The 7,262-nt window shown below is 42.3% G+C and overlaps 1 pseudogene; it reads left to right on the top strand.

The window, feature by feature from the left end:
* Positions 1 to 359: 359 nt before the first annotated feature.
* LOC118001006 lies at positions 360 to 7,262 on the top strand (annotated as a pseudogene).

The raw sequence follows: 7,262 nt of genomic DNA, 5'->3' as shown, positions 1-7,262 counted from the left end.
TGGGCTTCATAACTGTCCCCTCTGGAGGTTATGGACTCACTAACATAGCAACTGTAAATTGAATTTTAAGGTCCCATCAGTGTTGCCAACAAGAATCCAGTCCAGGAGGTATTTCCATGACAATCTCTAGTCTGTAATCTCTTTGATGATATAGGATAATATATTGTTTCTTAGTTGGCATAAGAAAACACTTAGGGTTCTATGCATGTTATTGTCATTTATGTGTATGCGTGTGGAGTGCATGTGTAGAGATCTTTTACTTCATTGAAGTTTTAGAGTTGGGTATAGAAATACTTGAGAATTAAAACCATAGTGTAAATAATTTTGTTTAAAAGGAATCTCTCATTTATGTAGAACCCATGGTTTTTACTATAGATATCTTTCCTACTTTGTTTCTGATTAGCTTGCAGGAAGCTGAGGATGAGGTAGCTGAATTCCAGGAAAGAAGGAGAAAATTAGAGGCAGAGTTGTGGGCACAATTAGTTCAGGCCGAAAGAAGAAATAGAGACTTGCAAGTTGGTAAGGAGACCGAAACATAAAGTGGAAGCATTGAAGACAATTGTGGCAGGAGATGCTGATGCCTAATGTGCTAGGTTTATTAAAATGAGAAATATATTTTTTCAGGTGGAACTTAAGAGCAGTAGTCCACAACAACAGAATAAGCTTCAAGTGAAATTTTGAAATAAAATGTGTTCTTTCATGGAACCAAGGGAAAGGTGGTTTAGAGTTTAGAAGTTCACTTAGAAACTTCATAGCTGTCAGTTTTCTAGCTATAATGTTCCTTTAATTTCAAAGGCTGATTGTTTTGACAGATAGATTGCCTCTTCTACAGGACTTTAAAATTACATATATAACATACAGTTATTTCATTATTATTCATTGTCCCTTCAGTTTTGGAGTCTCGTTTGGGTTAAAAAATTAGCTTTAAAAAGGCGTTTTCAGGGCACCTGGGTGGCTCAGTTGGTTAAGCGACTGCTTTTGGCTCAGGTCATGATCCTGGAGTCCCGGGATCGAGTCCCGCATCAGGCTCCCTGCTCAGCAGGGAGTCTGCTTCTCCCTCTGACCCTCCCCCCTCTCATGTGCTCTCTCTCTCATTCTCTCTCTCTCAAATAAATAAATAAAATCTTTAAAAAATAATAAAAATAAAAATAAATAGAAAGGCGTTTTCAGTAGTAAAAAGATTAACCCTTTTCATTGCTCTTTACTACCTGCCTTAGACAAATGCTTGGGAGTGTTTCTGTGTCTGGGGAGTGAATGGGTTTGGGGAAGGTAGTGAGAGACTTCAGGTAAGGGGTAAGGAATTTGGACTCTTGGTGGTAGTTTACACTGGCCTTACCCTGGGCTGCATTCAGCCTGAGAACCCAGAGGTTCTCTCACCGAGTTCATGGTATTTGAGGCAATGGTTTCATTATTTTACTTCTCTTTCAGAGAGAGACTTCCTTTCATTTTGATAGAGCAAATCTATTGTTTTCTGAGGAAGAATGAATATTTTGAGGCCTTGCATGTTGGAAAATATTTTTTCTTTTTTTAAAGATTTTATTTATTTATTTGACAGAGAGAGACACAGAGAGAGAGGGAACACAAGCAGGGGGAGTGGGAGAGGGAGAAGCAGGCTTCCTGCAGAGCAGCGAGCCCAATGTGGGGCTCCATCCCAGGACCCTGGGATCATGACCTGAGCCAAAGGTAGACGTTTAACGACTGACCCACCCAGGCACCCCTGGAAAATATTTTTATTCCATCCACAAGTAGATTGAACATTTGGTCTTAGAATTCTTTTTTTTTTTTTTAAGATTTTATTTATTTATTTGACAGAGAGAGACACAGCGAGAGAGGGAACACAAGCAGGGGGAGAGGGAGAGGGAGAGGGAGAAGCAGGCTTCCTGCTGAGCAGGGAGCCCATGCGGGGCTCGATCCCAGGACCCTGGGACCATGACCTGAGCCAAAGGCAGACACCCAATGACTGAGCCACCCAGGCGCCCCTGGTCTTAGAATTCTTGATTGAAATAATTTTTCCCTCAAAATTTCATGCTTCAGTTAATTGTCTGCTAGCTTCCAGTGATGCTTTTGAGAAGTTTAGGCCATTCTGATCTTAATCTTTGGGAGATATTCTTCAATTATTTTATTAAACATTTTTTTCTTTGTGTTTCCTCTTACCTCTTTCTAGAACACCTATTATTTAAAAGTTGGCCTTCTGGGGCGCCTGGGTGGCTCAGTTGGTTAAGCGACTGCCTTTGGCTCAGGTCATGATCCTGGAGTCCTGGGATCGAGTCCCGCATCGGGCTCCCTGCTCAGCAGGGGGTCTGCTTCTCCCTCTGACCCTCTTCCCTCTCGTGCTCTCTGTCTCTCATTCTCTCTCTCAAATAAATAAATAAAATCTTAAAAAAAAAAAAAAGTTGGCCTTCTGGACTGCTATTCTTTTTCTTTTCTTTTTCATCTGCCCTATGTTGTTTTTGTTTGTCTAGTAAAAAACTAATTGGAAGCTCTGAGCATGTATGTTTGTCTACATCCAACATTCACTGAGGGAGATATGAGTAGAACTTTTTCTTGAGAACCCTAGTGCAGTCTCATCCGCTTCCTCCCACCCCCCACAGGCCAACATATTCATGATCATTAACATGGCAGGCCCTCACAGCCAGTTCCTGGCACAGAGTGGGACAAGGGAGGGAATGGCTCCCACAGGTAGTGAAGTGAAGGGAGAGAGGGGCAGGAATTGACCCACTGCAGCCTGGATACCTCCCACCCCAGCCCTTGAGCTTGCACCACAGAGGACCAAATTGGCCCGGCTAGGTTTTTGTGATAGACCCCAGATTCTGGGCAACTGCCCTGGATCCTACCCTCTACCCTGCATTAGGTGATTACTGTACACGTGGGAGGGAAATGGTGTGCCTTTCTCCTTTCCTTCTAGGTGCTACAGTAGGCCCTGAGGAAGAGGTGCTGCCAGAGCTCACTCTAACCCCAACCACATCCCCAAGTCTATATGGCCCCGTAGTTGGAGTTGAGCAGATCACAGACCAGGAGCAGGATCCCAAAGTCTTAGGTGGCCCCTGAGGTGGGGACACGGCTAGAATCATTTGGACCTAGCTTGCCTCATCTTAATGCTTCTGCCGCCAAGAGTGTGGCCAGTGACTTTTCTTTCTGCCCCTCCATTTCTTTCCTTTTTTTTTTTAAGTTTTTTTTTTTGTTGTTGTTTTTGTTGTTTTTTAAAGATTTTATTTATTTATTTGTAAGAGAGAGAGAAAGAGCACAAGCAGGGAGAGCGACAGGCAGAGGGAGAAGCAGGCTCCCCGCTGAGCAAGGAGCCTGATGCGGGACTCGATCCCAGGACCCTGGGATCATGACCTAAGCCAAAGGTAGACGCCCAACCAACTGAGCCAACCAGGCATCCCAGTCCACCCCTCCATTTCTTTTCCCCAGTCTTTAGGCTCTATTATTTTTATTCTAATAGATTAGTTTCCCTTATTGTTTGAGATTGGAAGAAAACACTTCTTCGTTAAGTTTGTACTGCATGGGCAGGATGTGGGTTTTTTCCCCACTCTTAACAGAGGGCCAGCCTAGAGGGGGTGGAGACATCACAAAATCCAGCAGGTTTCCCTAGGAAAGAAGGAATTCTGTCACATCAGCTCCTGTCCTAGCCTTTCAGCCATTTGTAACATGTACAATTCAGTGGCATTAAATGTATTCACAATGTTCTGGAATTATCACCACTCAAAACTTTATCATCCCTGCCAGCCTGCCCTACAAATTTCAGACTGGCCAGCTACACAATCCCATAAGCCAGTTCCTTGAAATAAATCTCTTTGTGTGTGTGTGTCTGGTTCTGTTTCTTTGGTGAACCTTGATTGATAAACTCCTTGAGGACTTGATGACTTTCTTTTGTTCTCTAACTATATCCTCATGCTTACCCCATCCTAATACTTGTGACACCATATTACAATTGCTTCTTTTGTTTTTCTTCTCCTTTTGGGGACGGAGATTGTCTTTCAGGAGTGTACCCAGCATCTTTCAAAATGTCTGTCATACTGTAGGCACTTACTCTTTGATGAGTGAATGAATAGCTTTAATTTCTTCTATATGGTTGGTGGTTTTTAGGCTGGAAGTGAGGACTTGGGCATGAGGGAAATTTAGGGAGAGCTAGGACTTTAGTCCTTACCAAGTACCCAGTTCTGTCAAAGGCTTGACTTCTCCTGAGAGAGGGATAGACAGACAGACACACACAGAAGGAATGTGTGTGTGTGTGTGTCTTTTATGTGAGTCTGTGGAAACTAGAGGATGATAATGAAGTTCCTGTGCAATTACCAGTGATGGTTCTAGAGAAGAAACTGCAATGACTAGGCATTTCCAGATGATACCTGGTATAGTGGAAAGAAGCAGAAAGTTCTAAGTGAGATAAACTTGAGCCTTCAAGTTTAAAAACACATTATAAAGCAATAGTTCTTTCTACAGTGGCCTCATATTTAGAATGCCAGAACCTTGAATTGTGTGGTGACTTTAGTGAAAAAAGAAAAAAAAAAAAAAACAACCAACTAGAAATTGCCAGCTATGGGAAAGAGCAGAGAACTTATAAAAAGTTCAATTATATGCAAAAATGTACCCGTAAGTGATTAAGTAGACAGCATTAAACAGTAAGTTAGAAAATATTTAATAAATGGAACTAGGTGGTGACTAATTATGAAAAATAACATTTACATTGGTTTACATCTTAAAACATAAGCAAAACATTCTTGATCAATTCAAATAAATACAAGAAGAATGATCAAACTTATACAGCCTTTACTGAATCCCTGCTCTTGTGGACAGTTGGGAAAAGGGATGGAAATGGGATGTCAAAGTCAGGTGTAGGGGTGCCTGGGTGGCTCAGTTGTTAAGCGTCTGCCTTCGGCTCAGGTCATGATCTCAGGGTCCTGGGATCGAGTCCCGCATCGGGCTCCCTGCTCGGCGGGAAGCCTGCTTCTCCCTCTCCCACTCCCCCTGCTTGTGTTCCCTTTCTCGCTGTGTCTCTCTCTGTCAAAGAAATAAATAAAAAATCTTTATAAAAAAAACAGTCAGGGTACTTGGGTGGCTCAGTTGGTTAAGCGACTGCCTTCAGCTCAGGTCATGATCCATCAAGTCCTGCATCAGGCTCCCTGCTCAGCAGGGAGTCTGCTTCTCCCTCTGATCCTCCCCCATCTCATGCTCTCTTTCTCTGTCTCATTCTCTCTGTCAAATAAATAAATAAAATCTTAAAAAAAAAAAAAAGTCAGGTGTATACCCTCAGGAGTACACAGTAGGTGCTATAAAGGTGACTAAAGGATAAAAGGTAATTTCAGTTGGTTAAATAACTTACCCAAACTTGATTTTCAGGAATTATGTTCTTTTCTTGAGGTTTTTTTTTTTTTTTTTTTTTTTTTCCTTTTCTTGAGTATTTCTGACCCCCCTTAGAGGCAGTCTGGCAGAGGTGCGACGGGGTCGCAGGAACTTCATTCTCAAGTATTAGTCCTTGAAAAAAATTGCCCGGGTATAATATGCCATTGGTGCTATGTCATCTTTACAAGGGTTACTCACAGTGTTGTGTATTGAACATACGACCTTTGGAGCAAGTGGGCTACCATCTCCCAGATCCTCATAGAGGCAGAGCAAATATTAGAGGAAGGAAAAAGCCAAGTTTTCACTTCAGTAATTCCTTGAAGTGTGCTGAAACATAGGAATGATCCAACCTGCCTGTGTTACTAGATGAGCGGAAAACTCTGATTTATTTTTTATTTTTTAAAAAAGATGTTATTTGTCAGAGAGAGAGCATAAGTAGGGGGAGCGGCAGGCAGAGGGAGAAACAGGCTCCCACTGAGCAAGGAGCCTGTTTCAGGACTCGATCCCAGGACCCTGGGATCATGACCTGAGCTGATGGCAGACACTTAACTGACTGAGCCACCCAGGCATCCAAAAACTCTGATATAAACAAAGTCCCAACAAGGGATTGCCTTTTTTTTTTTTTTAAAGATTTTTTTATTTATTTATTTGAGAGAGAGAATGAGATAGAGCATGAGAGGGGGGAGGGTCAGAGGGAGAAGCAGCTCCAAGGGAGCCCAATGCGGGGCTCGATCCCAGGACCCTGGGATCATGACCTGAGCTGACGGCAGACACTTAGGCAGACACTTAACTGACTGAGCCACCCAGGCATCCAAAAACTCTGATATAAACAAAGTCCCAACAAGGGATTGCCTTTGATTCTGGCTCTTTGTAGCATTTCTCACTTTTCACCTCTTTCCTTACTGTAAAAACTCTGCATTTAAGTTAGGAAAACGAAGCAGTTGAAAAAGAAAAGGAAAAGCAATTTTGATGTTCAAGAAACTCAGACTCTTTTGCAAGAAATTGCAAAAAGAAAAGAAGTAATTTTTTCCAAGCAGCTCAATATAACAATTAACATGATGAAGTGGCTGGCTTGAGAGGAGATTGCGCAGGGTTTCAATGCTTTAGGAGAAGGAGAACAGAGGACAGGGAAGGAAGTGAAAATAAGGTACCTTGACCTTGACTGGCAGGCACCTATGAAGAGGAAGAGGATGAAGCGAACAAGAACATTAAGCTGGCTGGTTCAGGATGTCTCTTTCCCACATCTGATTTAGATGACTCTCTCACTGAAGAGATAGATGAAAAGATTGGATTCTGAAATGATACAAATTTTGATTGGTAAAATGTGGCAGATTTTAGGGATGCAGGTGGATCCTTAACTGAGGTTAAGGTGCAAGAGGAAGAGAGAGATCCCCAGAGCCCCGATTTTGAGATTGAGGAGGAAGAAGTGTTGTCATCAGTCATACCAGATTCCAGGAGGGAAAATGAACTTCCTAATTTCCCCCACATCGATGACTTTTTTACTCTGAACCATTTAGGTCTGCATATGATGACCCCCATTTACTGGTAAACAGAGAGAAACAGAAACTGGAGTTGGAAAAACGACGCCTGGATATTGAGGCTGAAAGGCTGCAGGTAGAAAAGAAACACCTAGAGATCGACAAGGAGTGGCCACAGAATGAAAGAGAGAAGTTGAGGCTGCAGATTGTCAACTCTGACAACCCCTCTTTGGAAAATGAACTTGGCCAAGGACAAAAGTCCATACTTCAACCACAGGACATAGAAACAGAGAATTAAAACTTGAGAGAGAACGCTTACAACTGGAAAAAGATAGGTTACAGTTCTTGAAGTTTGAATCAGAGAAGCTGCAGATTGAAAAAGAACACTTACAAGTAGAGAAAAAGAGACTGCAAATTCAGAAGGAAGGACACTTGCAGTGA

Source organism: Mirounga leonina, unplaced genomic scaffold (assembly GCF_011800145.1).
Source record: "Mirounga leonina isolate KUSES-001 unplaced genomic scaffold, KU_Mleo_1.0 Mir_53, whole genome shotgun sequence".
Lineage (NCBI taxonomy): Eukaryota > Metazoa > Chordata > Mammalia > Carnivora > Phocidae > Mirounga > Mirounga leonina.
This window is presented reverse-complemented; position numbering and strand designations above follow the sequence as displayed.